Source organism: Peromyscus eremicus, chromosome 9, assembly GCF_949786415.1.
Source record: "Peromyscus eremicus chromosome 9, PerEre_H2_v1, whole genome shotgun sequence".
Classification (NCBI taxonomy): Eukaryota; Metazoa; Chordata; class Mammalia; order Rodentia; family Cricetidae; genus Peromyscus; species Peromyscus eremicus.
In genome coordinates, this window is record NC_081425.1 from 108,155,246 (window position 1) to 108,181,995 (window position 26,750).

A 26,750-nucleotide genomic window follows, 5' to 3' on the forward strand; every position below is an offset into this window, starting at 1 on the left:
CTTCCCCACGGCTGAAAGCAGTATTGTGGATGGCATGCATTTTATTACAGAGGACAGCCCCCCCCCCCCCCCCGCCCCGCCCCGCCCCGAGAACCTGAGGTGGATGTCTAAGCAATACAACGTAGCAACTAGAAATTTATCTGGGCAAAATTTATCTCTGCTAATTCAGCCAGTGTACTATAGTCTAATGCATCGTTGGTTCTATAGTTTGGATTTCTTTTTCTTGAGATAGAGTCTCTTTATGAAGCCTTAGCTGTTCTGGAGCTCTCTATGTAAACCAGACTGGTCTTGAACTAACAAAGATCTACCTGTCTCTGCTCCCAGTGTTGGGATTAAAGGTGTACAACACCATGCCAGTGTATAGTCTTTATCTTGAAGTCAGCCAAAGGCTTACACGTTAAGAGCCCACAGGGTGGAGCTATTGGGAGGCGGCAGAACCTGGAGGAGGTGGGTGCCTTGTAGGAACACTGGGGATGTGCCCTGGAAGGAGACAGCAGGACTCTGATCTCATTTCTCTTTTTGTTCCTGGCATGAAGCAAGCAATTGTTGTCTGCCATATACTCCTGTGATGATGTACTACTTCACCACAGGCTTCCAAAAGTAGAGGCCAATCAATTACAGACCTCAGCCTCCAAAACTGTGAGCCCCGGGAAAACTTTAGTCTTCACAAGGTAATTCTCTTGGGTGTTTAATTACAGCAGGGAAGCTAACTAACCCAACCAATGACATTCAAGAGAGCTTAAGGAGCTCAAATTGTAAGTAGATGGATGGAGAGGTACAATCATTCACATACAGACATTCATTCATGCCACATACACATGAGAGGAGGGAGCAGGGAGAGACATGGGGACCAGGAATGTTAAGAAGGGAGATGAAAAGTCAGTGGAGGAGGAGGAGGAGGAGGAGGAGGAGGAGGAGGAGGAGGAGGAGGAGGAGGAGAACATGGAAGAACTCCCTTCATTCCTTTGGGCCTTGTGTTAGAAATGCCTATGATAGCAGCGGATCTCCTGCTTTTACCATCTCCAATAGGACAGCAGCTTGGTAAGCCAGAGAAAGAACTTGGCTAGTGGATCATTTAGGTTGGGCAGGCAAAATGACTTGAAGTTACTATGGAGGCTTGGTAGCATGTGCAGCTGGGCCTCTGCTCTGGCCACGACACACCTCTGATACTGGAGAATCAGTGAAACACATAAAACAAATCCGATATTCTAGAACTCGAACTTAGAATGTTAGATAATCAGGGTGGGGGACATTGACTGTGCTTTTATTTATGACTTTAGTGGAACAGGATTCTGTGCCAAGGGTGAGAGGAAATTGGATTCAAAGTGTGAGCAAATCTGTACAATATCGGTGTGCTTAAGATTTCCCAACTTCTTACACAATTACATCAAAACGCTGTGCGCAGTTGAGAAACTGTGGCTGCTGGGGGAGGAAGTTTCCAGGCTGCCCACTTCCGCCTCGCCCAGGAATCCATCTCAGCCTGTGTGCTTGGGTTGTCTAGTGACGGGGGCATGAGAAAGCAGACACAGATACTCGGCCACCTGGCCTGAGCCTGGTGCTCCATTCACCATCTGTCACTAAAATGACAAAAGAGTATGAGGAGAAGAGGGTCTGCAGGAGACTGCAGGGGCTTGAACTCTCCTGGGAGCCAAGAGACGGAAGGAACCAAGCGTCACTACTGTACATCCCGTTCTAGGGCCGGCCCTTCCAGGCACACCTGAGACTAGGGGAGGAAGGGAGCTAGATGACGAGAGAGAGAAGGGAGGGGAAAGAGGGAAGGAGAGGGAAGGGCAGAGAAAGGAAGGGGAGGGTAAGAGAAAGCCATGTATGGCGCCTCGTGACTACCATGTAATCCTAGTACTCGGGAAGTGGAGGCAGCAGCTTTGCTCAGTTCTAGATCAGACTCAGCTACAGTGTTAGACTTTGTCTCAGAAAAGCAAAAGAGAGAGCTGAAGAGCTAAGCAGCTCAGCAGCTAAGAGCACTCATGGCTCTTCCAGAGGAACTGAGTTCTAGTCCCTGCGCCAACACAGTACCTCACAACCATCTGTCGGACTAGTTCCAGGAGATCTGACTCCCTTCTGGCCTCTGTGGCCATCAACTACGCACGTGGTGTACACACAAACATTCCAAACAACACTGAAGAAACATGAGGGAGAGAAGGAAACCAGAAAGGCGCTAGGGTAGAGGGCCGGGATTTTGTTCAAGCTTTTCATTTTATTTTGCTCCACCCTAACCCAACTCCTCTAGGAGAACTCCACCGTGACTTGAGGAAGGGCAGGACTCTGTGGGTGCTAACAGCGATGAGGATTTGGTAAGGGCCGAGTGTGCCAACACTTCAGGAGGGGTTTAATTTATGGGTGTGCACCAAGAGCAATGCAAAGGAAAACCTTCCCCGTGTCAAGGAAGAGTCCCAGCATGCCACGGGACGATCAGAGCCTTGGGGCTGAGTGTGCAATAACTGAGAACACAAAATCAAGGAAGGCTGCCAAGAAGCAGGATTTATGAGGCAAACTGTTTTAAAAAGTGATTTTATAGGAGCAAAGAGCAGGTGTGGAGAACAGCCAAGCACCACAGAAGACAGTGCAGGAGGGGACAACTGAGAAGCTGGTGGGTCTCTTCATTATGTTTGAGAAAGAGGTGGGGGGGGGGGGGATGTCACAAGACAATCTAGGGTATCCACCAGAGTAAAAGGAAGTCTTCCCAGGGCGAGCTATGACACTTCGGTCCACTTAGAAGACGGCTCGAGAAACTACTGGTTACCTCCATGTGACATGAGCAGCTTCCATAGTTTATTCATTACACTGTCCTGACGGCCAGCAGGCAGAGCTTGCCATGGTCAGCCTTGGGCTGGAGCCACTTTCCACCCAGGCCTCTCCGAGGGGCACTGACGGAAAACAGCAACAATGTATTCTGTAGGTAAAAATTAGGCTTCCATGAGTTGAGTAATGAGTGTCATTTAGCAATGAGTATCACAGAAAACGTCACTCGACAGAGGTATTATTGGGCTGGGAGTATAGCTTACTGGTAGAGTATATGGCTTCTAGCAGAAAGCCCAAGTGTGGTTCCCAGTAAAGAGAAGGAGAAGGAAGAGGAGGAGAAGGGAGAGGAAGAAAAGCAGCAGCAGCAACAGAAGAAACATTCTCAGTTTTCTGTTTTATTTATTTTTATTTTTAGAAAGCTGTTAAAATGAGGTAACAGTTATCTTAAGTATATATGCTGAGTTAGGCATTTGACCAGTAACTGAAGATAAAAAATGATGAGATAATATTGGTCCCTTGGCATTAGATAATGGAGTATGGGCTTCTATCTTGCTGGGAAACAAAAAAACAAAAACAAACCTCAGAATAAACAATACGAAAGCAGAGGGTGTTAGAAGCAAATACATTTTAAGTGGACAAGGAAAAGAAAATCAATGAGTATGTGGGAAAATCCCATCCACATGATTCCTTTAAGAAAAGAGACAGCTTTTTGTATGGCCTATCATTTCAGAAGATAGTTTTGAAAAATAATAATGTTCACTGTGTAGAAAAGTGGTTTATGCCCTTGGTGGGAGAGCAGACTCATTTCAGGATAGCATTAGAAATAAAGCCAGAGAGTTTTTAAGTAGTTCATTCTCTTAGGATAATGTGGGTCCATTGAGAGAGAATGCTTATGGTTGAAGAAATCCACCTGCAGGGATGGTTTGAGGCCAGACTAAAACATCTGCATTGCATTCACGGGGAACTGGAGAGCAAATGCCACCTTCTGAATGAGGCCATGATACATACTCCTAGTGTAGAGGGAACACTGGCCTCAAAGCTTGCACCTGACATGAGCATTCACACCCGAGCAATGACCAAGTATGGGACAGTCACAACCTATAAGAAGCCTCAAGCTCAAAGCTCATGATTAAGCAGATCAAAACCCAATGATATAATTGTAAAACTAGTTGAAGAAATAATCAAATTCTTCTTTGGCCTGGTCCTATATGCAAATGAAGCAAGGATGAACTGTAAACTTTTCTTTTTATTTTTTTTAAACAGTCACATCATGTAACTGTGGCTGATCTGGAATTCAGTGAAGACCTCAAAATGCGAGAGACCCACCTGCCTCTACTTCCCAAGTAGTGGGATTAAAGATATGTACCACCACACATGGTAGACCATGGGAAATTCTGACACAGCAAAGGCAGGGCAATGTATGCGCTGAAGTTCTCTATACCTTCCTGAACTAGCTCAGTTTGTTGCACAGTGTGGCTGAAAAAAAAAAACAAAACTGCTGGGGTAGCATGAAGTGTCTGATTCATTCATTCATTCCTTCATTTAATGAAGATAATTTTTCAACATAAATCAGAGCAGAAAGAGTACGTATGACGACGTTCTCCCATGTACCCACAGCTCAGCTTCAGGACTGGTCCTGTCTCGTCCTTACAAACCTCCCTCTGCGCTGAAGTCCTCAAATGCTTCACATGCATCTCTCTAAGAAAAGGGGGTTGCTTCGAAAATCTCTTAGCTGGTTCCCTCGGTATTTTTCTGCACCACTTTCATCATGGCAAGCATTTAAGCAAGGCTCAAAATTTAGTGGGGAGGGAGCAACAATGAAAAAGGAAGCCTCCCCCCATCTCCAAAAACACAGCACTTGAACTAGCATATAAACAGCCCATCTGTCCAGGGCTCTCCAAAAACCGTGCACTGACGAAACGCCTTCCATTATTTATCCCAGAATGTCTTCACTGGTATTTATCCCATGGCTAAAATGGCCAAGCGTTTAGCCAAACCAACTAAAAACTAATGACATGAGAGCATAGGGACACAGATTGTGTGGCAAGCGCTCCCACATGCATTTCGTGTCATACTCAGGACAGACGAGCAGAAAGCCTCCCGGGCAGATCCAGGCTGTGTCCAGACTCACTTTCTAGAACACTAGTGAGGAAGGAAGCCATCACTGATGTGTGCTCTGGGGACACCAGACACAGGAAGGGACAGTAACGGCAGAGGAGGGCCAGGTGTTCACTCAGTGGTAAGGAAACTGCAGAGGATAAAGGAGGATCCCATTTCCTTGTCTGAAGTCACATTACTTTCAAAGGACGAAAGCACGGTCAGATAGATGCCTAGGGCAGGAACAAACAGCCAGTTCCTGCCACACAGGAGGGAAAAACGCCTGCCACATGCCCTTCCAAATTCTCACACACAGAAACATGCATGTGAACATTTGCTATGCACCCCACAGACCAAACAGCTACGGTGACCAGGATGCTCACCCACTTACTAGCCACATGAGTTAATGGCTGGATTCCAGTTCCCTTGTCTAAAATGAAGCTTCTAAATGGATGCATCTCACCCATCTATGTCTGCCTGCTTCAGCCACTTGATGTTAAATGCCTCAATGGAAACCTGGGAAGGGCAAACATACATATAGTTCCTAATTGCTATGTTTGCCTATGGCATGCATTGATAATGTGCCTCATGCCATCAAAAGTCTCCATGAAGCATCATTTTAATGACTACTTAGTATTCTGAAGTCAAGAATGGCCTAACTTCTCAACTCAGTTCCAACGTATTGAGTGTTGGAGTCCTATACCACTTGCCAGAACCTGACACATGTGCAACCTCTAAATTCCACCCACCTATCCTTCCTCACTCCTGCCTCTTGAGTGCTGGAATTACAGGCATATGACACTAGACCCAGCTGGAGCTGCGATTATTTTTATAAGGTTAATCTTCAATCTTAAAATATCATTTTTGAAGGACTGGTAATGGTAATGAGTAAGGGCTACTATTTTTTGTTTACTTATTTGTTTGTTTGTTTTGCACTGAGGGCTTGCTTCAGCCAGAATCTATGGTCAAAGTGGACAAAGACGCTTGTGAGAATCCCAAATGAATACAGCCTTGGATTCCAGGGCTTTACTATGAATCATGTGTTCAGACAAATCGTCTGTACAAAGGCAGACCCCAGAAAAGAGCATCAATGCAGCTCTACTGAGGACATTCCTCCATGTTTAGAACTTGTATTACATCTATTTACTTATTTCTTGTATGCACTCATGTGAGTATGTGCACGTGTATCAGAGGACAACTTGTAGGAGGAAGTTCTCTGCTTCCATGTGGGTCCAGGCAGTGGAGCTCAGGTTGTCAGTCTTGGTGGCAAATGTCTTCATGAGCTGTGCCATCTCACTGGCCCAGGAGATTTCTTAAATGCCGCAGTGATTTTTGGAGCAAACCAAAGAAAGAGCTGTATGTGTAGACAGGTGGCACAGGGCACCACTGAAAAGTCACCACGAAGGATTTTGTCCACCCTGTGATCCTGAGATCTGCATGCCGCCTCTGTCACACTCTCATCCCCACGGTCCCAGCACATGCTTTGGCTGGGACCTTTCAAGTTCCATTCTGTCACTTCAAGCATGAAGACTAGGTCCTACCAAACTCAGCTGTCGATCTTCCTGAGATTGAATACAAAACACTTCCCATATGTTCTAGAAAACCTCTGACCCTGACATCTCAGGAAAACCCAAGAGAAAGCTAACAGCTGAAGAAAAACCAGGTTTCCTGGAAAGCAGAGACAAACCCAGGAATGCATGATGATGGGTCTTGATCCAATGCTGTGATACCAGGCATGGCAGTAAATACCTGCCCTTCCCCCAAGGTTTATTAAGAAATGGATGAGCATCATAGAGCCTGCATGGGTCTGAACTAGGTCTTGTCTTTTGCGTATATGTTGTGGTTGTTAGCTTGGGGTCTTTGTGGGACTCCTAACAGTGGACCTGACTCTTTTGCCTGCTCTTGGGACCCTTTTCTTCCTACTGGGTTGCTTCATTCAGCCTTGATATGAAGGTTTGTGCCTGGTCTTATTGCATCTTGTTATGCCATGTTCGGTTGATATCCCAGGAGGCCTGCTCTTTTCTGAAGGGAAATGGAGGAGCAGTGTATGGGGGGGTACGACACCAAGATGAGTATAGGGAGGGGTGGCAGCGGTCAGGGTGTGTTATACAAGAGAAGAGCTCTTTTCACAAAAAGAACTAGGTGAGCATGAAAATGTTTAAAGCCAAGGTGGAGAGCAGAATGATTCACAATGACTACTTGTCTACTTAAGTATCAAGTTACGCAATGTAGGTAAAAGCACTAAGTAAAATTTCAAGGATTATAGAAAAGTGATGTTAAATATTTTCCAAGTCCTTTTAGCAATTAGTCACATGGTTGCAAAGGTCCACAGTGAAGATAATCTGAGGCAGTGACCGTTCAAAGCCGCCCAAAGTGATGTTGCTCATTACTACTGGGAGGGACTCATTGCTTACTTTAAACCACTTTCAAAACATTTCACTAAAAGTACTTTGGAAAATCCCAAATGCTGCCTCGCCTAAAGCAGATGTTGTGATCTAATGTCTGGCCATGCTTCTCATCTCACAAAACAGTCCTCAACACTAACAATGCACTCAGTGTGCTTTACACTAGAAAACTGAACAAAAATTGAAGAGCGAAGCGTCACAATTTGTTATAAATATGTAATCTAATCAACCTGTCTGAAAGGAGAAAAACAGCAGAATAGTGGAAATTGCATGGAAGAGATCTCTTAGAAAAAGAAATTCCTAGTTTCTAAGGCTTCTGATCATTAGTGTACATTTATTTACTCTGTGTATAATTTAAAGTTATTCCCACTGTTACTCAACACACACACTACAGTGTACTTAACCACTGAACTGCTGGGATTTTTGAAGTTCTATTTTTAAGGCATGTAAGAGTGACATTTTTTCCTATCAGGAATACTGTCGTCAAGTTGCTTTCTGGCAGATCCTAATATGCCCCAGCATTTTCTAATTTGGGTAAAGGTGGGAGAAAAATCTTCTGCCCTCAAAAAAAGGTGTGCCCTTCAATTCACATTCATATACCAGTAACTAACCCGAGTGTGTCAGGATGTACTGTGATGCACTGTACGTTCAGAACAACAGTCCTTTGAAAAACACGAGGTGCTGCTGTGGGCCTTTTTGGTTTGCATTTCCTGGACGGGATATGGGTCTGGAGTAACATTGCCTTTGGCAGAACATCCTGAACTACATTTGATGGGAGGCATATTCTCCCTTTTCAGCCAGAAGACTGCATGAGTAAGAGCTAAAGGAACTGCAAAGGCCATCCTGTACCAAGCCCATTTATACTATTAGAGTTTTACAGCCATATCTCCTTTACAGCACTAAGTGGCAAGAGGCAATCACTTCCTAAGAGCCTGGGCGTTTGCCCTTCACTTAAGTGTGCAATGATAGGGAAGCTGGCCGCATGCTTCTTTACTGCCTCTAACAGTGAGTTTCTAATGGTGTGATCTTAAGTGAGTCCGACTCCAGAGTTTCACTTTTAAGGTGGTTGGGGTTTTGTTTTGTATTTTTGAAGTAATCTGCTATATTTTATATTTAAAAATCCTTATATGATGCTATAAGTGGGACAGGAATGGAAGGTCTTGGGAATTGTAAATTGTAATTGAGTACAAAATATGATTGGCATAAAGGCGGTGAAGACAGAGGCCATCCTCCTAATTTGTCCTTTTGTTCAGATAATTGTAATTGGCCTTCTGCTTGGTCATCGATCTGTCCTCATACAAGGGTGGAGAGATAGTATGTTACTGTGAGTAGGGACAGTATTCTTTACATGAGACACCTACAGATTATCTTGTACAAATGCACTAATGAAATCTCCCCAGAGTTCAATCATGCATTCACAGGTTTAGTAAGACAGGTGCAAGACTAACTTACACACTGGAAAGTGGCCAGTTGTATCTGAAGACACAGCACATGACAACACAAAGTGACCATCACTGTCCTCTCAGGCTCACTCCCAATAACAGCAGAACCTCAAGAAGGTAGGAGGCTCACTCAATACAGTCACGTGATGCACAGAGACAGGACAGAAACAGATACGAGAGAGAACATCAAATGCTGAAGGCGGCAGGAGGCAGCAGTGAGCTTGGATTGGAGTATCTGAACAACAACAAGGGTGCTCCGGCAAGCCCCATCCAACTCTCCGCCCTACTCTAGAAGTGCTATTTTCATTAGTCACCAAGTTGTTTCAAATAGAGGCTCCCAGAACCAGAAACTAATTTTCTTTCTCCTGCATAAGAACATAAAATCCTTACAATCTTGGTAATAGAAAGAGATTGTTTTTCCCAAGGTTCCAGCCTCGACCATTCCTTTTCTTTATAGCCAAATCACTTCATTGCACTACCCCTTGCCTCTCTGCAGAGGGTGCACTCACCTAAGCTTGCTTAAAATGTTAACCAGATTAGCCACTCTGCTTCTTGACAGGACTCCCCCAGAAATGTCCGGAATTGGTCGCTTTCAAGGCTTTTTGAATGTCAAGACTCCAGCAAAGCCAGGATTGCTTCCAGCACCTGTGGTTGTTCTCAGCCCCCAGTGACCCCCAGTTCTCCTGACAGGCCATCAGTGTGCTGTTCCCTTTGAGGGACAATCCCACAACACTCAGTTTGAAACACTTCCCTTTCAGCTGACCTTAGCTCAGTCCTGTGGTCTTCAGGACAGTGTCTCCTGATGCCAAACCAGGCCTGTTGATATCACAGGCTCTCAAAGCACAGAGTGACTCTTTCCTTCCCTAGACCTAATTCAAGTTTAATAGAGAACCATGGCTACATGTGTACGTGTGCAATATCCATCTATGTGGGGGTGCGTATGTATGCACATGCCAGTGCTATACATGTGGAGGCCAGAGGTCAACCTACAGTGTCCTTCCTCGGGGTTTTATTTCTTAGGTACTGTCCACCTTGCTTTTAGAGATAGGAGGGACCAAAGCTCTTCAAATAGACTAGCCAGCAAACCCAAGGGATCTGCCTACCTCTGTCTCCTGAGCTCTGGGATTACAAGTGTGAGCTCCTGTGCTCCAGGTTTTCACATAGATTCTGGAATTGAATCCCGGTCTTCATGCTTGTCCATCAAACACTTCACTAACTGACATTCTTCCTGATTCCTCCTGGGCTCCATCACTATCTCAGCTTCCTCCAGGCTTCCATCACTGTCTGAGCTTCCTCCAGGCCTCCATCACTATCTGAGCTTCCTCCTGGGCTCCATCACTAACTCAGCTTCCTCCAGGCCTCCATCACTATCTGATCTTCCTCCAGGCCTCCATCACTATCTGATCTTCCTCCTGGGCTCCATCACTATCTCAGCTTCCTCCAGGCCTCCATCCCTAACTCAGCTTCCTCCAGGCCTCCATCCCTAACTCAGCTTCCTCCAGGCCTCCATCCCTAACTCAGCTTCCTCCAGGCCTCCATCACTATCTGATCTTCCTCCTGGGCTCCATCACTAACTCAGCTTCCTCCAGGCCTCCATCACTGTCTCAGCTTCCTCCAGGCCTCCATCCCTAACTCAGCTTCCTCCTGGCCTCCATCACCACATTTGTTCCTTTAGTGCCCATTCCTCCAGTAGACTGTGATGGCCATAAGGTTACATCCATTATGTCCTTACTAGAGCAGATTCTAGGTCCCACAGAGGCATCCTTTTGGCCTTAAGGAATATTTGGTGGCTGGATACCAAAAGAGGCTCAATTAAGCTCCATACTTGAAAAGGCAGGACAACACACGATCCCCTGCATTGGTGTGAATCGAAGGCCTGCTTTGTGCCTCCCCATGAGGCCTCATCCATACCACATCACACAAATCTCCTTCTAGGCCTTCTTCCTTCACCTCACTAAAGGCCACACAAGGGACACGTATGTCCCCCAAACAACAGCTCTGTGTAACAGGGTCCCCTCTGACAGCAAGACTGCTGGCGAGCAGCTGCTGATGGCAAGTCATCCTGCACTTTGCTTTATGACCCCTGTGCTCTTAAACGAAGCTTTTATACCAAGGATGTAACTGAAAGCACAGCTCTCTGCTGGATGTCTGGCCTGATACTACATTTGCTTGATGGGAAAACACTGCGACAACTCATCACACACAAAGCCAGGGACGACTGCATTGGAACGAGGCAAATAAAGGAACCCAAGTTAAATGATCTTGCTTGGCCTGTGACAGGTCTCAGCCTTCCTTCTCCGACATGTCCCAAAGGTTCTCTAGGGATAACAATCTTACCTGACATGGGCAGAGCCATTTCAGCATTTCCCCAGAAGTTGCCGCAGCACTAAGAGGCCCACCTGCTACATGTAGTTATAGCAGAGGCCCCCACATTTCACAAGACTATCATTCTTCTTGGCTTGGTGCAGAAATAAATTCTTAGCACTGAGCCCGGGTGGCCTTGGTGAGGACGCTGAGGGACTTAGCTTTAGGCACCAAGCTCTTCAGCCACAGGTGTCTGGGATATCTCCAGCATCCTCTGCTGAACCAACAGGACTGTCTGGCCAAAGCCAGATTGAAGTGAGGCCCCATAGGCAGCTAACTGAAATCACATGAAGGCCCAGGGAAAGCCAAGCGACTCACAGCCTTAGCACCACCGGCATCTCAGGAGCAAGCACTGGTAGGAGCCATTCTTGAATGCAAGACCCCTTGTCCCCCTAGTAGCCTAGCTCCTTAGGTACTAGGTAAGATCACCAGGGTGTTCAACCGAAGGAGGAATGAGAAGTGTGTCGGGGGTGTTAGCCCTACCACAAGCAGGCCACACTAGGAGAAAGGCGGCAGGCAAACCAAGAGGAGGAATAATGCTGAGACTGAGAGGAGAGCAAGTGCCTGCAGAGTAAGAAAGACCCTGTTTGGATCTGACCCTTGTCCAGTTTTGAGGCCCATGGAACATCGCTGATCTCTCTTTCCTGGCAGGGAAGGGGAGGAGCTAGGCAGGGATGGGCAGTAAGAAGAAGAGTAGGAGGAAGAAGAAAAGGAGAAGGAAGAGGAAAAGGATGAGTAAGAAAGGAGAGGAGAGGAAGAGGCAGAGGAGGCAGAGGAAGAGGAGGAGGAAGGAGTTTGTCCTTCTGTCCACATTTGATACTGCCTGGGATTTAAGAAGTGGGAAGTGGTTCCCACACTAATTTATTCTGAGAATTTAGAAGTCTTACTCACACTTTTCCTCCCTCTCCCAGTTCTCTTCACAGGCCCCTACATCCACTTAGTTCTGGGCAACTCAAAGGACAACGGATCCTTCCCTTTCCTCTGGAGTGGCCTCTGGCTCTCTGGGCCACACCCAAGCCTGAGGTGGGGTGGCCTTGCTCCAGTGTTATGCAGACCCAAGACCAAGTCCTTGGTCCTCACACTTGCTTGGTCTAATGGCACAAACGGGACTTGCCCTGCGTCCCATCCTGGCCTCTAATCGGCCCTAGATCTGCAAGTGACTCTGAAGTCTGACTTGGTTCTAGCTCAGAGCAGGGAGAAGGTCACCCACAGACAAGGACACTTCCTAACCCAGGGCTTCCCGACTGCAGGTCAAAATGAGAAGAACATCCAACGTGCAGGAGACCCGGGGGTACTCGGGGAGACACAATGGTGATGTCACTCTATTCTGAGATTAGAGGGGGGCTATTGGCATCTCAAGACGTGAGAATACACTAAGAAAACTGCAACCCCGAGGAAGGTCTGGCAGAGACAGGAGGGGTAGAGGGCAATGAAAGAACCCCAAGAGAGCCCACTTGACGGGCATGGGCCTGCGACTCTCAACTGCACTGCACTTTGAAATTATGGGGGAAATGAATAAATACAGCCATGCTCAAGCCATGTTCTGGACCAGTTATTGCCACCCCTCAATGTCTGTGGGCCACTGAGACCATCTAAAGATGTCCAAATCCATATGCACCAGTTCCATATATGAAATGTGTGGGCTGCCTATGGTCTATGAAATATTGTACCTATTTTCAATCACCTCTGGTTCATACATCACATATAACACTATTGAAATTCTGTATACATAGTTGTCATACTCAGCTCAGGGAGTAATGATTAAAAAAAGTCCTCATGTTCAGAACAGATGTGACTTTAAACATTTTTAGAATTAGATCTGTGGTTTGACTGAATGCACGGTTGGTTCGTATGCACCACAGACTAACATGGAGGGCCAGCTGTACATTTAAATACTGGGATGGGATTCCAGCATCACTGTCATTTAGAATCTGCTCCATGATCCCAGCATGCAGCCACTGTTGAGGACAACTGTTCTCTCCCTCGTCAGTCCAAGGAACTTGGAAGAACACAAGAACACTAGGCAAGGCAAAGAGTGCCTTCCTCTCTCACACGACCCAAGCCCACACCTCTCCCACGGCACACATGATGATAAGTGCTGCTACTTACACTGTAGTGAAAGCTGATATTTACTGAAGACCTACAACATTCCAGTACATGTTCATTTTTCTGCAAGACCGAATACAAACTTTAAAGCAACTTTCCAAGAATGAACTGTTATTACCTGTCCCATTTTCAAGACAAGTACACTGAGATAAAAGAGGCCAGGTGGAATTTCTAGAACTTACTGTTAGTAATCACCCTAATTTTACCTGAGTGGCTCTGTGATTGAGAATATTGGCAGCAAATGAACAAGGTCCTTCCGTGTGTGTGTGTGTGTGTGTGTGTGTGTGTGTGTGTGTGTGTGTGTAGTACATGGTCACTACACATGGCACACTGTAGTGACCCTACAGCTCTGCAAAGGGAATAAGCAAAGGCAAGAGAAAGGACCCACACAAAGGTGTGCATGTCAACACAGAATGGAATCACGGTTCCCACACCCAACCTGGATCCACACTGAGACTAAGGACACACATCATTACAAGAGGCAGCAATACCCTTGCACAGTATTTAGCACTTCCAAGTGCTCACACCTACTGCTGCATTGCCTATGACCAACCATCTCACAGAAGAGGCTGTACTGTATTCCCAGCACTGATAAGGCCACAGAGCAAATCTGTTTTTTTATGCTCTTAACACAAGGGGGAAACTCACTGCTAAGAAATAAGGAATCCCTTGCGTATGGGAGACAGCCAATGGGAACTTTTGGCTTCCAATGGTCCTCCCCATATCCAGTGGTCCTCCCCATATCCAGGCATCTGTGCTCCTTGTCTCTCTATAGCCAACTGGCTGATTGAGTCAGTAACTACTTACTTCACCACCCAAAGTGTGTGACAATTACATTAGCCCCTCTTTATAGCAGTAAAAGAGACATGGAGATGCTCCTTGAGGAAATTTGAATTTAGTTAACTCCTCTTGAATTACTGAGTTACAGCACCAATAGAAACTCCTTAAGACGTTGACTCCCAGCCAAGGCAGTCAGACGAGAGCATCTTCTGCCAAATTCAAGAAGGCTGGGAGGGTACACTGTGTAGTCACAAACGAGGCAATGTGTCTCCATCACTGTGTGTGTTCTCAGAGTAACCAGAAAGGAACGATTTAATGTGTCCCTGTTACTGCGGTATTTCACCTCGAATCATTACAGATAATCATCATCAAAACTATTATTATTTTGACCCTTATTATTTGTTTTTATAACATGCAATCATCTTTGTTCGGCTATCCACACACACTGGAAATAAATATTAGATATAAAACTATTATTATTTTGAGATTTCTATGAAGAGCTTCAAAGACTTCTCCACAATAATTTTTAAACATGAACTCATGTGAAATTTACAACAAGTCAATCAGAAAGTGTTATTTCCATTGTGTAGACAAAAGAATTGAAGGACCAACCCACTACAGGAAAGACAATAAATGGACATTTAGAATTTTAGCACATAATATATTACTCCAAATCCTTAGACATTGATTTCACAGGAAAAGGAGCTTTTAGCATTTACGAGGGTTCTGGAGTCAGGATCTTCTTAGTGGGAAATTCAGAGCATTATTGTATTGTATGGGATGCATGGTAGATAGAACAAGCAGGGTTCATCCATATCCCAACTGCTACTGTCAACAGCATTATTTATAGTGAATGAGAATCAGATAGTGAAAGTCTCTTTCCAAAAGGCTTAGGATTTACCTGTCAGATCGTTTTAGTGAAACAAGGACATGTTTTACCTATAAAATTCAGAAACAGAGCAACCTTTTTAAAAATGCCTTAATTAGAAATAATTCATGGACACCCCATAGGCTCAGTAGAAGGATTTTAGAGATGCCAGGCTGCTGGAGTGAACAGCTCACAAAGCTGAGCAGAACCACAGCCAGAAGCATCACCAAGTGCAGTGTAAACTCCCTGGAATCTACCAAGGTGACTCTAGCAAAGTCTCCTAGGATTTGAGCTCCAACTGGCCATCTTCTATAACCAGGCAAGGCTCCTAGCAGTGGGACCAGGATGTCAACCCAGCCGTAAGACCTTCGACCTACAATCTGCCCTGCCTGCAAAGACATGCTGGGACAATGGTGGCACAGAACTTGTGGGAGTGCCCATCCCATGACTGGTCTAATTTAAGGCCCAGGCCACGAGAGGGAGCCCACATCTGACGCTGCCTGGATGGCCAGGAACCAGAGGCAGGACATCCCAGAGACCCCAGGACAGAACCAAACACAAGTGGCAAAAAAAAAAAAGTCAATGAAATGATTCCTAATGATGATATGCTCAGATCACTCATAGACCAGTGCCTCGCATAATCATCATCAGGCAGGCTTCATCCAGCAACTGATGGGAGCAGATGCAGAGACCCACAGACAAACATTAGGCCGAGATCAGGGAATCCTGCAGAAGAGGTCGATGAAGGATTGAGGGAGCCAGAGGGTACAAGGAAACCACAAGAAAATGGCCCACAGAATCAACTAAGCAGGACTCACAGGGGCTCAGAGACTGACCCAACAATCACAGAGCCTGTATGAGTCTGAACCAGGTCCTCTGCATATACATATGGTTGTACAGTTTGGTGTTCTTGTGGGACTCCCAACACTGGGAGTGGAGTTGTCTCGGACTCTTTTCCTCCTACTGGGTTGCCACATCCAGCCCTGATATGAGGGTTTGTGCCTAGTCTCACTGAATCTGGTTAGGCCATGCTTGGTGGAAATTCCTAGGAGGCCGGCTCTTTTTTTTTTTTTTTTTTTTTTTTTAAGAGGAGGAGTTGATCTGGAGGAGAGTGGAAGTTGAGGGAGGGAGGGAGGGAGGGAGGGAGGGAGAGGAGTGGAGAGAGGGGAAACTGGATTTGGGATGTAGTATATGAGAGAAGAATAAAAAGATATGTTTTAAGACATATCAGATGAAAATACTGCCATGTCAAGACACACTGGGCAGGACAGCCACAGGGCACTGGACTTCAGTGTTACTTCAAGAGTGACCTCCACTAAGCCTGCTTATATAGTCACATAAGAAACCTTTGTTACAACCAAAGGAGCAAGACTAGAAAAATACTAAATAAATGACTGGCAATGTCCAGTTAATACAGAAACCAAACTACCCTTTCAATTGCAATTTTATTCACAGTACTGGGTGCTTAATTAATGTATTCTTACAATGCAAAGCAAGGCTTTGCTTACTAAAACTTTGGACAATTCCAAATAAGCAAGATCTAATTTCATTAGTTCTATTATTTTGATTTTTTTAAAATGCATGACTTCAATGCTGAAGATTGGATGGGGGCACGGTTCATGTGAACTCCCACTAGACCCTGTGCTACATATATCTCAAGTCCGTACTATTATATTTTTGTACTATATAGAACTAACTAACTAGGAATTTATGGAATTTGTGTTTAAGCACAAATATCATGTAACTCAGTATTTACTTCTTCCAAGAACGTATGAGTTAAGAAAAAGAGAGCCCGATGTACAAATATATCCAGGAAAGTCAATGCAGAGCTATGCTTTACAGCATCCACAAAACTCAAAATGGGGGATTTGATGCTAGCCATTTTTTGAAAAGACACCTGTAGTAATAACAAAGAAATACAGTGAACTCTTAACACCATGCTTATTATACTGTCCCATTTAGATGCTTACCTATGGCAGGTTAAATGGCTGGAAGAATACAGTATTTTTAAGATGGAGGCTCTCCCCACTGTTTCCTAATACCTCACAAACAAGAGGTGCATCTTGAAAAACACCACAGTTTGCAAATCACTGTGGCCAAGATCAAGGGTTATAAAGAAAGAAGAAAGATGAGAAAAATCACAGAAAGGCTCCTGCAGTGCTGTAGTTTGGTATGGTTTATGCTGCAGAAGTGCACAGGCAGGAAGCTTGGCCCTGATGTAACTTCACCGAGACACAGTGAAGCCGTAAGAGGCGGAGTCTGCAGGAGGTGACTGAGTGTGAGCATCTGCACAGGAAGGGATAAAGGCTGGTCTCTCGGGAGTGGATGAGTTTCCACAAGAATAGGTTATTTATAAAAAGGGTGAGCAGCCTCTCCTGCTCACTCTCTGACCACATCAGCTTTCTCCCTCAGTGCTCCTGCTTACAACTCTCTCGGTTCGTCTGATGCCATCTGCCACACTCTGACCCAAGACACCAGTTCCTCCTTCCTTGGACTGTGCAGTCAATAGAATCATCAAAGAAACTCCTGTCTTTACGTATTTCCTAGTATTGGGTATTTGGTTACAGCATCACAAAACAGACAAGACCCATGGACAAAGTTTACTGCATGGCTAAGTCACAGATTCACAGAACAGGTAAGGAAAACGCAGCTTATATGCACAATATAAGCTGCAAAGCAGAACGAAGTCGGACTTTGCAGAAAAGCCACACAATTGGAGGTAATCGCATGACGCAACTAAAATGGCCTCCAAAGACAAACATGCTTTTTTCTCAATTGTGGTTCCTGGATTGTATGCAGTCGTGCAAAATCACGTGTGTAGGGATTCAATGAAATTGTCTAGGGAACAACGTGGGCTGACAGGAGGAGAAGGTAGGAAACAGGAGGCCAGAAGGAGCAGGGCAAGTGGAATACAACTAGGCTCAACATATTTTTTTTTTTCCGGTTTTTCGAGGCAGGGTTTCTCTGTGTAGTTTTGCGCCTTTCCTGGAACTCACTTGGTAGCCCAGGCTGGCCTCGAACTCACAGAGATCCACCTGGCTCTGCCTCCTGAGTGCTGGGATTAAAGGCGTGCGCCACCACCGCCTGGCATGCAACATATTTTTTTTTTTAATTTTCAAAAACACTAAACATTTCTCCTTTGTTTGTTATCATATTATGTAAAAGACAGTTGAATGGATTTCTCCTAAACTAGAAAATGTCTGTGTGAACTGGCCCATCTTAAAATACAATCCAGGTGTGTTGCTGGAATCTGCTTTGGGAGTGTGGATTACAGGAGCACTGAGAGATTGACATTATACAGAGCAGATTGAAACAAAAGCCTTGGGCTATGTCTGGAGTCAGATAACAAATACTTGGGTCTCCAAACTGAGAACACGAAGTAGTGTCAATGGAAACTCTACAGAACCCAGGGCCATCTTTGCATTTTTTTCTGAGCAGTGAGGGCCACACAGCAATGTGGACCAGAGCATCAAAACCAAGGAGAGTCAATGATTCTGCCCAAACACGCAAAGGGCCAGACGGTGGAGAAGATTTAAAAAGTGAAATACTTAATTTTATGATTTTTGAACTAGATAAATAAAGTAGAGGGGAGGGCAGAGGGAGAGAGAAGGAAAGCAGAAATGAGGAGGTAATAATGACTGAAGGTAGACATTTCTCTTCCTCTACCCCCTTCAGCAGAAAACTCTACTTTCTGATTCTGTTTTCTACAAAGAATTTAGATAGACTGTATTCACCAAAATGTTAGCTCTGCAATGTACTAGTCTGTGTAATTGTGGCATAACTTACATTGAAATAAGCCACATGCCTTTTTTTCTATATCTACAAAAGGAAACAAATTCCTCAAGAGTTAAAAGCCTGCCCTGGGTGCTGGCTTTGGTGGTACAGGCCTTTAGTCCCAGCACTCAGGAAGCAGAGTCAGGCAGATTTCTGTGAGTTCTGAGTTTGAGGCCAGCCTGGTTTATAATGCCAGGTCCAGGAGTGCCAGAGCTACATAGTGAGATCCTGTTTCAAAAAAAAAAAAAAAAAAAAAAAGAAAAGAAAAAAGAAAGAAAGAAAAAGAAAGGAAGAAAGAGAAAGAGCAACAAAACCCCTGCCCCAGGGCAATCCTTGGCTGCTGTGGGAAGGGAGACTGACTTGACAGTCTCACAAAAGAGATGCCCATTTTCTACTGTGTGCTCACTCACTCACTCATTAGGGGTGTGTGTGTGTGTGTGTGTGTGTGTGTGTGTGTGTGTGTGTGTGTGTGAGAGAGAGAGAGAGAGAGAGAGAGAGAGAGAGAGAGAGGTCAGAGCATCTTTCTTGACTGCTCTCCAGTTAATTTCTTGAGGACTGGTCTCTTGCTGAATACAGAGATGCCATTGCAGCTAGTCTAGCTTGCCACCTTGCCCTGGGGAATCCTCTGTCTTTGCCTCAGGAGTGCTGGGAGTACAGGCAGCCATTGTGCCCAGTCTGATCCTCAAGCACGTGAGAGAACCACTTGATCCACCCAGCCCCTTCCCAGCCCACACTATCTTCTTTGAGGTTTCAAACGGCACTCACTGATGTTTAAGTTCAAAGGAACCTGCATGTACTCTTAGCTCTGTTTACTTTCCCTATCTGAGCGAGTGTGCTATTAAATTGGTGCCTGTTCCTAACGTTGCCGCCTGAGAAGAAATACCCACAGGAGCTCTTGAGAAGGCCGTAATACTTAGAACTACAGCAGATGTCTTGCCTGTTAACTGTTGCTGTACTTTATGTTGGAATCCCAGATAGCCAAGATCACATCAGCAAGGACTGGGAGTGTTGGGCCTGGGATTGCTAGTCATTCCTGAATTCTATCAACCTGTATCCTGACATCATCAGCCCCTGGGTCATAATATCATCAACCTGCCTCAAGCTGAGCACCTTTTTGAAATCAAACTCTAGAATTCTCAGTCACTTAGTAGAATTTCCCAACCTGAAACAGCATGGACAATCTGGCCTTGTTCAGGGAATTCCCCTGTGCATTGAAGGATCTTCCCTGCATCCAGGATTTCTATCCAATAGATGCCACTGGATGCCAACACTGCCTCTGCCTCAGGTGTCACAAGTGATGGCATCTTCAGAGAGGACCACATGTCCCCTGGGGTGCAAAATCTCCCATACACTCCCCATCCTCGGTGTCCTTAAAAGAAGTTCCTGAATGACCAATGACATCTTCTCCCTGTTCAACCATACTGCACATTCCATATTTCTACAGAGCTTTGAAAGGAGGGAGGAAACTAAAGAAAAAGCCTGCCATCCGAATCGTAAGATAATGGTATGCACACAGAGGGTGAGGGAATTTAGGATCAGAGGCTTCAACTAAGGACAAAAGAACCAGATCACAATTTAAAGTGAGGAGAAAGTAACTAGTCAGGTATCTGCACAGTGAGGAGAGACTCTGAAGGCTTGCACAGCGTGAGAATGACGGACTGATGACAGATACATCTCTCTCTACCTCTGCCATGTGAAACCCAACTTCACGGTGTGGTTCCAGACAGAGTACAAACAGTGCAGACAGACTTCTTCACAGGAATGCTGGCTCCAGTTGTGAGCTGCCATATGGGTGCTGGGAACTGAACCTAGGTCCTCTAACAGCACAGCCAACGCTCTGAACTGCCTTGTCATCTCTCCAGCCTGATCGATCTAATTTTGCCATAATTTACACTGGAAAAAGCAATGCCTTAGTTTCCACATTTGCAAAGAAATAATATCTGGAAAAGTTTCAGAGAAGAAAAGTAAAAAGAAAAGTGTAGCAGGTGCTCTATCTTTGGTATCTTATGGAGCGAATCTTCTCCATTTCCAGCTGGCTGGTAGTAGTTAGTACTTTGTAGGAGCAGCTTTTGAACTAGGCTCTGTCGGAGAGGAGAGAGGGAGTGAGGAGTTACCACTGGCCTCTAAGCTTGGAATGTAAGGTTCCACGTGTGTGAAAATCTGATCAATGAAGGCACCCTACACAAACACACTCCAGGGAGTAGCATCTAAGAAAAAACAACAGGACTTAGACATAAAACTCAAACTCCTGGCTTAGAACATTCTGGGTTATAGGAGACAATGGCTATTCACTCCACCTGTCAGAAAGCCAAGCCTGTTGTCATTTATTTGGGAGTGGAGCAAGTCACTATGGAGTGACTAGGATCTCCAGGTCTAAGACAGAAGAGTCTCTGACATGTATTGGAACAAATGGCTTCAGCAATTCAAACTACCACTTAATGTGCAAAAGCGAGTAGTTGGTAACCGTCCTTGAAGTGCAATGATTTAATTAAAATAGATTTTCACATGGTCACATTCAAAGAACTCAAGTCTCTTAATTATGTAATGCTTTGCCAATAATTAAATAGTCTTCTGTAACATCCACTAGGAGGGAACGGGCTCTTTGCAGACAGGCAATGTGCTGAAAACACCTGATAAGGCTATAAATCCCGTGTTGTACATCCACAAATCAGCTCTAAAATTGCATCGGAATATTAAGAATGACTCTGGCTTTCACTTGATGGTAAGTTCTATGAAATCAATTAACTGTTAAAATAGCTTAATTGGAACATATGTATTTTAATTTGTGTGTGTGTGTAAAAAAAAGTATTTTTAATCAACCCCAAACATTCTGAAATTCCGTTTCTAGGTAATGTAGTGAAAGAATTGAACTTATGACAGGGGAAAAGCATGGATGCAGAAATGTGGGAAGGGTGTTAGGCAAACAGCAGCAACTTGAGAGGAGGACAGGAAGCCACATTGGTTTACTGTGATTATGCTGAAAAGCAATCTAAAAACGAGGTTCTTCAGCACAAGTGCATGTTTTCAGACACAAAAACTGTTCTGGGGGAGTTAAAATACCTGGGGGGGGAGGTGGGGGAGCAGGGAAACTGCCCAGTAGGCAGAGGCACGTGCTGCAAGTCTTGATGCCCGGAGTTTGCCTTCTGAGACCAAGGCTCACGGTGGGAGGAGATAACTGCGCACTGGAAGTTGTCCTCTGACCTCCATACCCATGTCCCCCCCCCCTCTCTCTCTCCCTCTCTCTCTCTCCCACCAAACAAAAAAAAAAACGTAATAAAAAGAAAAATGGTGGGGGAAATTTTGGCAGTTGAGTACAATTACTGATTCCTACCCCTGTCCCCTACTTCAGAGAACTAGTGGGGGAAAAATTAGAGCTAGCTATAGCTGTGATAAATAATTTATTGTTAACAACAGCAACAACCAAAAAAGGTAGAAAAAATTCCTTGGAAATATGATTTTTAAAATTACCTACTGAGGTCACCATGAACAAAAGCATGATTTATGCTTTAGTATTGGTAGTTGGTTTTAAAAAGAGCAGAAGAAAAGAAAAACAGAGAAAGGACAATTCCAAAATTCATAACTACAAACTACATGCTCTTCAAATGAAATATTTATCACTGTGAAATTACAGGAAAGATACCATTTCACTTGGTATTTTATCTCCTGGACATGGTCTCACTTCCCTCATCCTAAGGACAGAAGGCAGTCACTTCTGAAGACAGGACTCAAGGGCCACCCCACTCTAGGACCTACTGCTCCTGATTACACGGCAGGATACACTGTCCGGTTTCCTTTGAGATTTTCCTGGGGCCTGGCATGGTAAAGTTGTCGTCGGATAAACACTACAGGGTGAATGAGTAAGTCAGCAAATGAGTACATGATTGAAGAAGGGGAAATCTGAAGGAGAAAAACAGATGTAAGTAACAACACCAGTAGGAAAACCCAAAAAGACCAAATGTACTACCACAGAACCAACCATCAGGACCACAGGCCCTCAGAGAGCAGACAACCAAGAGGCAGCGGAGCAAGCCAGCAGGTTGGCAAAGCCAATCAAGGCACAGTCTGCACCCCTTGTTGACAAAGATAAAAGCACTTTCACAGGAAGCATTACAGAGTAATTCTCAGGCACAGATACATGCAGCTCACATAGCCTTGGCACTCAAATATCCCTTTGGGTCTCTGAATTCATAGTGAAGAATTGTAAGGCTTGTTGCTCTTTCCAGTTGCAGACACAAATATAGAAATGCGTCCCTATGATACTATGTTACGTTAGGTGGCTCCGTGACACCCTGGGGGGAATCATCAGTTAAAGCGAGTCACGAGACTCACAGCACTCACTCACAATCAAGGTCTGACTATCTCAAGGGTCATGCACTTTTGATATAACCAGTATTTTTATGGGTGACACACAAAGAGTCATTTGGACAATGCTTTTCCCAAAACACAATTCACAGATGGTGTGGGAAAGCTCTGCTGATTTCCTCCAGTTGAATCCTATTGAACACTTATTTGATGAACAGCAACCGAGGCAGAGCACTAGTGTGAGGGTTTGGGAGAGATGGGTCATTAGAAACAGAAAGAAAAGCAGCCATGGGCCTCAGCTTCAGAGAGGTCACACTCCACTCTTCCAGGAACTACACCTCCCAGGGAAAATTTCCAATACTCGCTCACTGACAAGCCATCAGGATATTCCACCACAGTCAACCTCCAAGAATCTCAATGTTATGGTCAATTAAGTATTTGCACAAGCAAGTTACAAAGCCAGCCACATACAAAAGATGCAATGATGAACAGACCCCCTGACCCACAATGAGCTCATGGCACAGAGGGCAGAGGAAGCAAGCAAAATAACAGTTTCTGCACAAGATGGAAGGCTAGGGGCCACAGCAGGTCAAAAGAAGGACAAGCCATATCTGCCTCTGACGGGTGGGGGAGCGGAAGGTGAAGGCAGGGAGGTGGAGGAAAAGGCTTTGGAGCCAGCCCTGGATGGATGAGTCACCAAGAACTTCTCCTGCCTTCTCCATGTCTATAAATAATCCCAGGTGCTGCCATTTCATTTAATTACTAAGCCTCTCCAGATGGAGAAAAATAATTAAGCAGTCTGTGGTGCCGACATGATATAAAGAATAGGTTAGCAACTCGTGAGACATTTGAATTCTGATGTTCTTTTTCAACTATGAAGTAAGGGCGGAAAGGAAAAGGGGTAAAGGACACCACAGACCTCAGGAAAACCCAAATAAGTGGAGTCAAATGCGGCAGAACAAACAGAAATGGGAAGGTAGTGGGACCGTCCAAAGCAGAACTGCTAAGGTGAAATGGAGAAAGTACACTAAGAGTTGTTGATGATGGGCTGTCAAAAAGAATACTGCAGGGGGGCTGGAGGCACAGCTCAGGAGGGAACAGCACTTGCTCTTCCAGAGGACTCCAGTTCTTCCAAATGAAATGGCACCTATCCACACTAGGCAGTTCACACCCAGCTCTAACTCAGGCTGTCTCTCTCTCTCTCTCTCTCTCTCTCTCTCTCTCTCTCTCTCTCTCTCTCCCTCCCTCCCTCCCTCCCTTTTTTTCTCTCTCTCTCCCTCCCTCTTTCTCTCTCTCTCTCTCTCCCCCCGTGTGTGTGTGTGTGTGTGTGTGTGTGTGTGTGTGTGTGTGTGTGAGAGAGAGAGAGAGAGAGAGAGAGAGAGTTCCAATAACCTCTTTTAGCCTCCACAGATTCTTTTATCAACATGGTATACACATACACATAAATTTAAAGGTTTAAAATAAATGTTCAAAAATGAGAAATACTTCAAGAATGCTTATTTATATACAAGTGCAACATAACATATTTACTTCTCAGAAATATACTAATTGGCTGTGTCTTTCTTGACATGAGAACCATTTTATATCTTTGCATTCAGAACAGATTTAAAAGAGACTCTATCCAAAGACTGAAATAAAAGAAAAAAGAGTCTAACTCTAGTTGGCCCTTAAAGCTGCAAGCATTTACAACCTAAAATTGCCTGGACTCAATGACAAATGAAGTTTCTGACAAGCACATGTAAGACAGTGGATGTGATGGATATGACTGGGACACTTCACCAAAATAAAATCAATGAAGTCAACAGTCTTTGGGTGTTCTGTGGGAAGCAGAAGAAAGCAAATCTCTAAGACGGTGGCAGCAAGCTTCTGCTCAGAAGACCGAAATGCTTTAGATGGTCACATGGCTTAAAAATATCACCTTAGTCCTGGTGGGAAACAGGAAAGTATGGGATGACTACTGCTGAAGAACCAGCTGTAAGTGAGAAACCAGAGTGGACCTAAGTCAGTGGTTATGATCCAAGACAACCCTACACAAAGCTTGGTTATCCTGAATTCTAGATACTCTCCTCTCAGAACTTCAGGTGAAGCCAATTAAATCTTCCAGTGTATTATTTTTAAAAGCGAAATATCTTTCCACTAATTGCCCAGTTATTCTCCTGATTCTAGCCCACAGAAGCATGAGCATATTCCACTAATTGCCCAGTTATTCTCCCGATTCTAGCCCATGGAAGCATGAGCATATTCTTATTTGTTTAACCAGATAACCCACAGAAGGCACTACAATAAGAGAACGGCTTAAAAGACTACTTGAATAGTTTTCAGAACATTTTACATTTTTATCAGCATTCAAACAAGGTTAACAATAGAGAATATTCAAAGTTCTACTCTAAAAAACAAGATAATTATTTTAATTTTTGTACTTACACTAATTATTTATTCTTTGGAATGGCTTAACAACAAATTCTTTTATCCTTAGCCAAGTGTTTACTTCAATTTATCTCTTTTTTTTTAAGTCCTTTAAAATGAAACTTTACTCTTACTTATCTTTTTTTTCTCCCCAGGGCTGTGAGCCCAAATATGACCTATATGACTTAGAGAACATGGGGTGTAATCTGGATATATTACTATCAGATTGCCAGGGCCTGCACAGACAGTGACTCTCAGCTTTGTGGACCAGCATTACAGTCACTTGTGGCTGATGTAACTCTATTTTCTGCACATGGAAGCGGTTCTTCTGCCCTTCATGTGGGTCACAGGAAACACTTGCAGAAAGCATGCCTTGCCACTGTTCAGCACTAAGACTGACTCTCAAGTTGACCTGTTACCAAAAGATGCCAGCTGCCACTCAAAGTTCCTGAAGTCTACGTCCCACACAGAGACGTTAGGAGCATGTAAACATGAGCAGATGAGAACATCTGCATGTCAAAAACACCATGTTACAGTGGGAAGGCTCATCCCGCCAAGGCAGAAGGTTAGACACTTCTCATCTTGATGACTGCTAGAGTACCAAGATATTTTATGCAAAACCTCCCATACCTAACATTCTAAAAACTTTACAAGTTCAACAAATCATGTGTAAGATCTGTAATAAAGCCAGGTCAATGGCACTACATTTAAGCCAAAACAAGAGTCCTTGGTCTACCTGCTGGGCCTGTGCTAAATACAACACTCTGGCAACATTATGAACCTTACAGGTCTAACCATCGCAAAGGCAGAGAAAGCACCAGAATTACTCAAAACAACAGATCTGTGTGTAGAGTAAAACAGGAGGGCCAACATCTAAGCATAAATGGATGACATGACTCTCCATAGTATGGTTAAGAGGAAGGTTTCCATTGTAGGGGGATGGCGGGGGAGAGGGAGAGAGCGAGAGAACAGCCAGAGGCATCTAGATGAGTCCAGAGCAGAGAGAGAAAATAGTAGACTGACAATGACCAGTAGGCTCGACCTGGTTCTGTAGAGAAGCAGGAGCAGAGTAGGGGGTGGAGGGGTGGAGGGGGACATAGAGAGATGGAGAACGGAGGGGGGGAAAGGAGCCAGGGGTGGGGACAAAGAGACTGTGGTCAAAGGAGACAGCATAGCTGGAATACCAGGGTTATAAGGAGAATGAGTAGCTGGGGAAAGTTTAGGGTAGGGGTGGAGGTCAGGAGAGCTAGGAGCCCTACTGGACTCCGAAGTGTTTAACAGGTCCTGGTGATACTGAGGGAGCCGGAAGCCAGCATGTGCTCAGGTAGCCATTTGTCCCTTCTGCAGTGATAAGGAAAATGGTTCCTTTCGGTAAAGGGAAACCAGCTTCGTAAATTCCTAAGGAGTGTTGGCTTTTATCTAATCTCCAGAATTTGGCAAAGTATA

The 26,750-nt window shown here is 44.7% G+C and overlaps 1 protein-coding gene and 1 long non-coding RNA gene across 3 annotated transcripts in view; one reads left to right on the top strand and one right to left on the bottom strand.

The window, feature by feature from the left end:
- Ptprg (protein tyrosine phosphatase receptor type G) overlaps positions 1–26,750 on the bottom strand; it is a 701,914-nt gene that overhangs the window by 178,239 nt on the left and 496,925 nt on the right. The window lies entirely within an intron of this gene.
- Positions 1,247–4,242, top strand: LOC131919767 (uncharacterized). Its single transcript, XR_009381421.1, has 3 exons — positions 1,247–1,303; positions 2,249–2,312; positions 4,024–4,242. It is a non-coding gene; the product is annotated as an uncharacterized LOC131919767 (long non-coding RNA).